This window comes from Triticum aestivum, chromosome 1B (assembly GCF_018294505.1).
Source record: "Triticum aestivum cultivar Chinese Spring chromosome 1B, IWGSC CS RefSeq v2.1, whole genome shotgun sequence".
In the NCBI taxonomy this organism is placed as follows: domain Eukaryota; kingdom Viridiplantae; phylum Streptophyta; class Magnoliopsida; order Poales; family Poaceae; genus Triticum; species Triticum aestivum.
Window position 1 is genome coordinate 160,143,609 of NC_057795.1, and position 10,316 is coordinate 160,153,924.

Genomic DNA, 10,316 nt, shown 5'->3' on the forward strand with positions numbered 1-10,316 from the left:
AACTTGTCTCAAATTCATGAAACTTGGCATGCTATCATGGAGCGGCATCAACTTGCCACGGTATAAAGTTTGTCCCACTTGGGGCAGGTTTGGGTATATGCTTCTCACAAACCGGAGCTTCTCACAACAAGCATGATGGTTTAGGGTAGGGAATGTCCCACCTTTGGGGATGAAACGATATGTATTGCTTCTTATTGCTTTCAAATTTTTTTCTTGTGTTAACATAGACCAACAGGAGTGTTGTGTTAATTTTTGTGATTTTTTGGGGTTCGTTTGGACATTTTATGCATTAACTGAGTTTTCAATGCATTTATGTGCATAATTTAAATTTGAACTACATGCACATGCTCCAGTGCATATAAATTGGTTGAAAAATCAAATCAGTGTCCTTGGGTGCGTGCTTAGGTCCCATGCAAGAAATGGGAATGAATTTCATACACCAGGGCACCGTTGATTGCAGACAAAACTTTGAGATGCCTGGTTTTTAAATTCTAGTAAATTCAAAATTCTATTAACCATTCACATGACGCCATGTGTCTTGGTTTTAATGGATGTAGGAGGTGCCCTGCAGACAACTGCTTGACCTTGACTAAACGGGAGGCGTGCGAGCGCCATCCGGTGCGCAGGCTGGCCGATAGTCGTGCAACCTGTCCTCGAGTGCGTAGGCTCACCGGGAAGCATGCGAGTTGTACGCTGCACAGGCTCACTCGGAAGCGAGCCCTTTGACTTCCATGGCCGCCCGCCTTGCTCGCATCCTCTCCATTAATGGCGCCCAAGACACAGTTTAATTCGCTTTTTAAATATAAAACACTCATCGCAAACGTTTTAGTTAGAACACCCGTATGCAAACCGACAGCTTCCCCAGGAAGCCAAGAGAAAATGTGCCGAGCGGGATTTCTACAGCTCTTGATCGAAAATAGTTTAGATAGAACACCCATATGCAAAGTGAGAGCAGTGCAGGATTTGTGCATCCCTTTAACACAAAAGGTTATTTTGGATGACCCGTGTGCAACCACGTACAAACAATTTGGTAAGATTTGCATATGTCATATTGGGTATGTTGCCATTTGTCAAACTGGATAGATTTACATTTGTTGATTTAGTAACCTTGCCATTTGTCAATCCTTGTAACACTGCGATTTGTCAAAATATGCAGCTAGAAATCATTAGCACTATGTAATTTTTGAAACTAAAATTCATTAATTAAGCATATATTTCATTCATAGATTAAGCAGTCATTCTTAAGTTATACAAACAGTTCAACTCGAGAGCTGAACCGACCAAAATTCTCCCCAATTGTTGCCAACCACGTACTGAAATAGCTAGTTCAACTATATATATACTAGCTAATTTTAAGTACGTTGTACAGTTCGACCACACATCTATAGTCAGATGAACTGAACAAAATAGCCCCTAAGTACTACTACTATAACGGAGGGGCTTTGTGCTACTTCCGACAGCCTCTCCTCTGCCGAAAGCGCTCAGTAAGAGGCAGAGGAGGAGGAGCCTACCGACGAGCTGGAAAAATGCAATACGGTGCCTGCCGCTGCTGCACGTTCAGCGACACTCGCCAGTTCGAACGCCCACTGCCGCTCCAGACGATCCCTGTCGAAGCGGCCAGACTACTCGTAGATCTCCTGATTCCTAGCCTCTGCGTCAGCGTGTGTTTCGGCTATGGTTGCGGTAAGGCTCTTTACGTGCTTGATGAGGCGCTTCTCCTCCTCCCGCAGGAACTCGATGTAGCACGCAAGGTCCCTGACGCACGTGCAGGCCTCCACCTCCGCCTCCCTCCTTCGGGCAGCGATGGCGGAGCAGGTGATGATCCCGGTGGTCGACGGTGGGCTGGCGGCCACGGCGACCGACAATGGGGTGGCGGCCACGACCACCACCTCCCGCCTTCGGGTTGCGGTGGCAGAGCGGGTGATGGCCACGATGGCCGGCAGTGGGGTGGCGGCCACGACGTCTAGATCTCGCCTTCAGGCCATGGCGGAGGAGCGGGAGATGGCCCTGGCTTTCAACGGTGGTGTGGCGGATACGGCGGCCGGCAACAGCTGCCGACGGGCAGCGGCAATGAAGCGTGTGGTGGGTGTTCTGCGCACACCCAACAAGGACGCCATGCGCACTACACTACGTCGGGGACTACGCCGCCGCCGCGGTGTAGCCTCCGGAGATGTCCTCTGATGACGGCGGAGTGGCTGAGCAACGACGACGGACTGGTGCCATTGGCGATTGTGGGAGAAGCAAACGAGATAAGCTACAGGGAGGGAGAGGAAAATGCGACGCAGGACTCGCCGGCCGTGAGGGTTTTTAACTTTTTATAGCAGGCCGGAGCATTGGGATTTTGGGGGATTTCACCGAGTCTGGCAGGAAGCTTGCGCAGGAACCTGCGAGGTTGTGTGGGAACAGGCTCACTGATGATTCATTGGCACCATCATTTGGCCAAAAGAACGCCCCCGCGCGGTGCGCAAGCTTGCGCTGTAAGCCGTCTGTGGCAGCGGGATGACAAGACGTGCGAGAGGAGGACGAGAGGACATGTACACATATAGTTAATAAAAAAACGTTTGCGATTTAATTACCTACTATACCCCTATCCTGGTTTATAAGTAGGGTTTAACTAATAAAATACGAATGCATGTTGTCGTAGATTATATTGTTGGAGTCGTATTTGAACATAGTTTCCAGCTATACAATTTTTGTAACATGCATTAACACTTTTTTGGTTAAATTTAAGGTTATACACCAGCAAGCATTTACCTGCAACACACACAACTTTTTCCATCACAAACAGCTCTGATGGATCAACTGTCTGCCACGTATCACACACGCAACTCTAATCTGATTCATGCTTGATGTCTTCGACATCGCTCGCACAGTTCGTCTTATTTTCCACGTATCAATGTGTCATCCTCTGCTCGCGTCCCTCGGCAAGCTCAACTCGCTGTTAGGCGCCACAACTCATTGTGCTCGCCGTTAGGCGCCGCGGTGCGCTCTGTCGCGTCCGTTGGCACGCTCTGCTCGAGTCCGTCGGCGCGCTCGGCTTGTGGACAACTTTTCCTTGAGGCGACCGCGGAGCGCTCTGCTCGCGTCCCTCCGCACGCGCTCTGCCAGCGGTTGGGCGTGCACACGATCATGTCGGGGGGCCCATATGCATGCGGTTGCGCCGCGCGCGTTGCCACATGATGTAGTTACGTGCGGCACGATGGAGTTACGCGCTGCAAATTAGAACCTCCATTAGGGCTTGCCGATATTCCTGGTCGTACGACTTCCCCTTTAATTCCCGCAACCATTATAACCTTAGTCTCTTCAACGTTTCGATCGTGCCCCACAACATAACAAGCACACCCACGATAACACATAGAGAGGGGATGTCCGGCGTCGCTCCAATGGAGTTCAGCGAGCATAGAGTGGAGACCCATGCAAGGGAGACGGGTCTATCGTTGGTGTACACCATCGACCCGGCTGTGGTGGATGACTACATCAACAGCGTTGAGCAGTTGCTTGCTGGAGACAAGTACAATGTGGGTGGCATCAACCTCCAGTATACCGTCGGTCGTCCCAGCATAGATCAGAAGTTTGCCGTCGCCCAGTTGTGTGTGCGCCATCATGTCCTCATCTACCACTATTGCATGGCCACAGAGCCTTGTGACCGTTTCAAAAGGTTTGTCAACGGCACTGACTACAAGTTTGCCATGGTGGGTACCACCAACGATGTAAAAGCGCTCAGTGTTACGGGCTTGGCCTGCAAGAACCTTGTTAAATCCGTGACCACTATAGGGTCTGGGGCAGCACGAAGAAGGACTCCCTGTTCGAACTCGCCTCGGCCATCATCGACCCCTACTATGAAAATATGAAGCAGGATGCCCAGAGAACAAGTCCCGTATCCTGGCACGGGGCCTGGATGCGGCAACTGGATGAAACTCACCTCAGGTTTGCGGCCAAGAGCGTGTACACATGCTACGAGATGCACATGCGGATCGTTGACATGAGGAAGTGCCTCGTTACCCAAATCGACAAGCCCGGATCGAGCCACAAGGAGAGCAATCGTCACAAGAAGTAGATGATGATTAGATGATCGTTTATGCTAGTTAATCATGCATGTAATATATAGTTTACTTTATTGGTGGGTGGAAATGTCATGTGTGTAGTAGCCACCTACGTAATTATGCATGTAATAGTTTACTTTGGTGTGTACAAATGCCATGGTTGTAGTAGTCACCTATGTAAGTGGATGTTTAATTTGGTTATGCAAGCATGTCCTTATAAGTGTGTGTGTGTATATATATATATAATGTTACTATTCATCACCCAGGGTCCAGAATACGTTATTCTTCATCCGAGGTAATCTTACGATCATTTCATAAATAAATTATGTTTTAAATACAAATAGTTACAGTCATATTGATTCACTGCGTAAAATTTGGCATAAAAAATGTCAAAAGACCAAAAAATTACATTTTATGTACATTTTATACTATATTTTTACGTTTGAAATTTGCATAATATAAGATATTTTTTACGGCGATTATATATTTTCTTACGTTCTCTTTTTATGTTTGAAATAAGTCAAAATTTACGAAACATAAAATTACGGTGCATTGATGTTAAAATAGAGGGGGTGAAGAATAACTATCCCTTACCCAGGACGACGAATAGCGCGACTCTATATATATAGAGAGAGAACAACACTATTTTCGTGAGATCCCGATCGGTGAAAAAAAAAGGAAAAACTACCCCACCCACTCGCCACCACCCCGCCCCTAACCTAACCTCCCCCGATCCCATCTGGCCCCTCCCCAGAACTGCATCGCTCCACAGCCACCTCCCTCACCGCCCCGCGCCGTCGCCGGGCCCCGGCCACCTCCGGCGCCGTCGCCTGGCCCCGGCCACCTACAACGCCGCGGCCACCCCCCACGAGGAACCCCCGCGCCGCCGCTGCCGCCCCCCACCGTCGCCGCCCCCACCAGGAAGCCGAGCCGGTACAGCGGCCACCACCACCACCCGCCGGTGCACCCACTGGCCCCGGTCACGTGCACCATCGCGCCCTAGCTCCACCGGCCCCGCCGACTCCTGGATCCACTGGCACCAGCGTCGTCGCCCCAACCTCCGTCTTCCACTATCGCTCGCGCGTCGTGGCCTCCTTCCCGGACCACCCTGCCGCCGCGCCCCACCGACTCAGATCGTCGCCAGCCTTCCTCCCCTGCTTCCACCGAGGAGGTGGCCTCCGTCTGCCGTCAACTGCCACCGCGACCTGCCTCATGGCTCCCCCGCGACCTGCCCATTGCGCCACCGCTACCTGATCTGGTCGCTCCTCCTCTCCTCTTGCTGCCTACTTCGCCGGTTGATAAATGATAATGATTGCTGGGGGTGCTGTTTCAGGTGATTCGAAGAACGTGCATCTGATGCAGTTGGATGGGGCAGCGGAGAGCCTGCTGCTGTTCAAGGCAGACGTGGTGGACAGCGCCACCGCGCTGGCCGCCGCCGTCGAGGAGCGCGAACTAAGTGACTCACTGCTGTCAGAGACGATTACAAGTTGCTACTGCCTTACTGGCACTATAAAAATCTGGTTGAAGTCCAATATTTGGAAACTACAGATTCTTGATGATCTGTTACTAATGGTGTGCTAAATACAACCGTGCAGTCAGAACTCATGGTGTCTGCCGTGAAGGGCACCTTAAATATTCTTGAGGTTTGTTCATCTCTGAAGGTTCAGCTTGGGAGTTGTCATGTTGCCATGTTGCTTCGCCCGTTGCCATGTTAAACTTCTCACGTAGGCCGCTTTGACCTTCCTGAGTTAGGTTCATATTTGGTTTTTTTGTGCTCGACGGTGAGACACTGTTGATCTCCTTCAGCTCTCTTGTTCTTCCTGCAAACAAGGCCGGGTTCAGTTTTGGTGGCTTGACGCTGCATGCTCTGGTTGCTACTTGAACTGCTTGCTGCATCTGTAACACCTTCTCCTCCTAGAACTCAATCAATGGACACAACATGGCTGTAATGTTCTTGCTATTCAAATTACTCTGAATTTGTATGGCCGACACTTCAAATTTTTGCACTTCCAGGTGGCATTCAAAAGCTCAGCTCGGTGCCATGAGGGATGCTACAGAGCTGCCGTGGTGATCCTGCTGAGGTGAGGTCGAGGCGCTGGAGTCCTGCGGCGCTGCGGCATGCCGTGTGCTCTTTTTTGCTGAGGTCGAGTTGCTGGAGTGCGGTGGTTCTCGTCACCCTCTTGGAGTCCGGTGCTGTTGTTGGCTTTATCTTGTTGCTGTTTTCCTAACTGTGAGAGAGACATGTATTTTTCTCTTCCTGTACACTTAATACTATGAATAATCTGATCCCGTTGGTAGGTTGGTATTGTACTAATAATGCAACATAATTAACATTCTACTAGATGAGAAATTGTGTTTGGGTTACACTGTCGCTAGTGAATTCAGCTTTGCTAAAAGAAAGTTAAAAAATTGATAACGCTAGAGGTGCTTTGGCATAGTGTTGAGGATATTCATGCAACGCATACCCTGATGCATTGACCATTTAGCGTAAAAGGAATTAGTTGCAAGAAATTCAAGAACTTCTACACAGAAAGTCTAGAGACGTACAGTGAAGTTTTACAAAAAAAATAAGGCAGGTACCAGGGCTATGCGTCGTTCGCGGTAAAGTTCTACTACAGCTGTACGCCATGTTCGCGGTGAAGTTCAACTAAAAATAATACAGAAGTAAAAAGTATATTAAACCCTAGGATTTACATGTTCAAAAAACAAAAAACAACAACAACATCATTTTTGGCATTTCTTAAAAACTCAAATTTTCCTTTTTACTAAAAAAATTTTAAGAAGTTCAAATTAAAATAATGGAGCACCTCGATGTAGAAGTTCATATTTTTTATACACAATTCATATTTTACTCATAATTAAAGAATGAAAAAAAACAAGAAGTTCAAAAATAAAAAAACAGGAAGTTCAATTTTTTAAATAGAGCAGTTCAATAATAACAAAAAAGGATTTTCACCGTTTCAATATAAAAAAACTCGAGGAATGCAAATTTAAATAACAAACCGGTTCAATATTTATTCCAAATCTAGGATTTTTCCGTTACTTCCAGAAATAAACCAAGAAGTCCAAATTACGAAATTAGAGAAGTTCAATATTTATAAAAATCTCAAATTTTCCTTGTTACTAAAGAATAAAAATGAAAAATTTAAATTAAAATAAAGGAGTAGTTCAATGTATACGAAAAACACAAATTATTTATGTTTCTAGGAAAAATAAAAGTAAGAAGTTCAATTTTAAGAATATTGTATGATTCTAAAACCATACTTTTTTTCTTCGAAGAATAAAGCTAGGAAGTTCAAATTGATGTAACAGAAAAGTTTGAAGTTTACCGAAAATTCAGATTTTACCTCGTTACTAAAGAATAAAATGAAGAAGTTCAAACTAAAAAAAGGAACCACTTTAAAAGTTTAAGTAGATTTCCCCATTTTTTTAAAAAAGCTAGAAGTTCAAACTAAAATAACGAAGTTGTTCGATGTTCATTCAGAAATCTAGGATTTTATCGTTATTAAAAAACTCTATCCCTTTTTTTAAAGAATCAAAAATGAAAAAACAATCAAATTCAAATATTTATTTAAAAATGAAACCAATTATTTAACCCAAAATAAAAATACAAAGTTCAAATTAAAATAACACAGAAGTTCAAAGTATATTAAACATTAGGATTTACAAGTTCAAAAAACCGAAAATACGTCATTTTTGGTGTTTTTAAAAAACTCAATTTTTTCTCGTTACTAAAGAATGTAAAAGCAAAGCTAACAGTTTTGTTGCTAGAAATTCAAGTGCTCGGGCCGAAAAAGTTCAAAAAAAATTGTGGGAGAGGTTGAACAAAAATACGTGACAAAAGTTTAAGGTGAAAACAGCGGGAAGTTTAACTACTACAGGGAATGTGTTTCAGATAAGAATATGTGAATAGAAAACAAAAGGCTTAAAAAGTTTTGTTGCAAGAAGTTCACGTGAAAACATGAGAAGTTCAAAATTTATATTGCGGGGCGTCCGACCTCCAATTACATGTTTTGAAATGGCAAAAATCACGTCCGACCTTCAAATTGCATGTAATTCGACGTACACAAAAATGTGAAAGAAGTTCATAGTGAAAACGATGAGAAGTTCATGTACTGCAAGGAATGCATTTCAGGTGAGAAATAAAAGTATAGAAAAATAAAAAGCTTAAAAGGTTTGTTGAAAGAAGTTCAAGTGCTCTATCCGGAGAAGTTCAAAAATTCTTGCGAGAGAGGTTCACCTTGTATTTTCATGTTCGATTTTTTCCGTATAAAAATCAAATACAATTTTTTACTCAAAATATAAACAGGTGAAGGTCAAATTGAAATAACAAAGAAGTTCATAGTTTATTAAAACATAGGATTTACCTGTTCAAAAAATAAAAAACACAACGCCTTTTTTTGCACTTTTAAAAACAACTCATAAATGAAAAAAATGGTTGCTAGAAGTTCAAGTGCTCGGCGAGGAAAAGTTGAAAAATTCTTCTGAGAGAGGTTCACCGTGTATTTAGATGTCCAAAATGCATAAAAAATATGTTATTTTTTGTGTTTTAAAATAATTCTCTCAAACCAGAGAGAAGTTCAAAGTGATAACAACTGGAAGTTCACGTACTACATGGTATGTACTTCATATAAGAAAAAATTCAAAAAAAAGTGAAACAGGGTGAAGTTCAAACAGAGATGCCCCAGAAGTTCAATTACTTCACGTAGTGCAAAAAACACCACGTAAAAAATCAGCACGTCAAAAACAAAGTGAAGTTCGAACAGACACGTCCTAGAAGTTCAACTACTTCACGCAAAGCAAAAAACAACACGTTAAAAACAGTGTGACGTTCGAACAGACATGCACGAGAAGTTCAACTACTTCACGCAGTGTATTTCCATTTGCGATGAAGGCAGAAATCAAGATCTCGTCATTTTCTAATTTACTTCAAAACAGTAGGAAATCATTTGTGTAAGTTCAAGTCCTTCGCCGGAGAAAGTTCAAAAAATATTGTGAGAGAGATTTGTACAAAAGGAATATCATTTGTGTGACATTGACGAATGTATGAGAAAATTACAAAACGAAAATACGTCACGGAAGTTCAACGTGAAAACTGCTGGAAGTTCAACTACTACACGGAATGAATTTCAAATGAAAAACTTTTAAAACCGTTGCGAGTATGAAAAAGTGATCAACACGGGAAAGTTGCGTGTCTACAGCAGTTTTCCATCGGTATATCACTTGCTCAATTCCGGTGAGTGTTCCAGTGCGTGGATGGAGAGCCACGGGTAAAAAAGCACGTGAAAAACAGAGTGAAGTTCAAGGTTTCATACCAAGAAGTTCAGGTACTTCATGCGATGCATTTTTCACGAATCTGTTTCGCGATAAAGGCAGAACGAATGATCTTGCCATTTTCCAAATTACTTGAAAACGGCAGGGAATCACAGAAAACCATCAACATGAAAAAGTTTCGCATTTTCCTTAGCTTTTCAAAGGTATATTATTTGCCCCATTCCGATAAAGTTTGTGGAAATTACAGCGAAAATACGTTTTTAGCCATTTTGAAAATTGACATAAAACAGTAAGGAATTGGGAGAAATAATATATACCATAAAGTTTTGCATTTCCTCAAGCTTTCCAACGCCATATCATTTGTTGCATTCGGAATAGGGTTAAAAAAATAGATCGAAAATACGAACTCGGTGAAACTTGTACCGTTTTCTAAATCACTTTTAAACCGTTCAAAATTAAAAAAAACTTTCTACATGAAAACTTAGCGCATTTTCATAAGCTTTCCAACGCCATATCATGTGCCTCAATTGGTTTAGCCGTTTAGAAATGACATCGAAAATACGAACTCGGCTGTTCGGTTTGTGAAATTTTACGATTTTCCAAATTACTCTTTAACCGTAGGGAATTAGAGAAAACTTTCAACATGTGAAAGGAGCGGGTTTGCAGCAGCTTTCCAAAGCCATATTACGTGCCTCATTCCGATAAAAGGTTTAGAAATGCGATCGAAATTACGATTCACGTTTTTTTGTGAAGAAAAAACGGTTTTCAAAACTGCTCTTAAACCTCTTACATTTTGCGAAAAATTTAACTTGAGTCATGATACTCGTGTCCATAGCTTTCCAATGGTATATAGCAAGCCCTATTTGGTCAATATTGCAGGAAGTTCAGCCTAGCACAGGGGGAAGTTCAGGTCGAACAACTCAGGCAGTAAAATCGCAAAAAACGCGAGTTCTTCATGACGTGAGTGCAAAATCCGCCTATGAGCGAGATTCCTATCTA

The 10,316-nt window shown here is 43.5% G+C and overlaps 1 long non-coding RNA gene across 1 annotated transcript; it reads left to right on the forward strand.

Annotated features, from left to right (window-relative positions):
* Nucleotides 1-4,756: 4,756 nt before the first annotated feature.
* Nucleotides 4,757-6,353, forward strand: LOC123113430 (uncharacterized). Its single transcript, XR_006456021.1, has 2 exons — nucleotides 4,757-5,301; nucleotides 5,377-6,353. It is a non-coding gene; the product is annotated as an uncharacterized lncRNA (long non-coding RNA).
* Nucleotides 6,354-10,316: the final 3,963 nt, after the last annotated feature.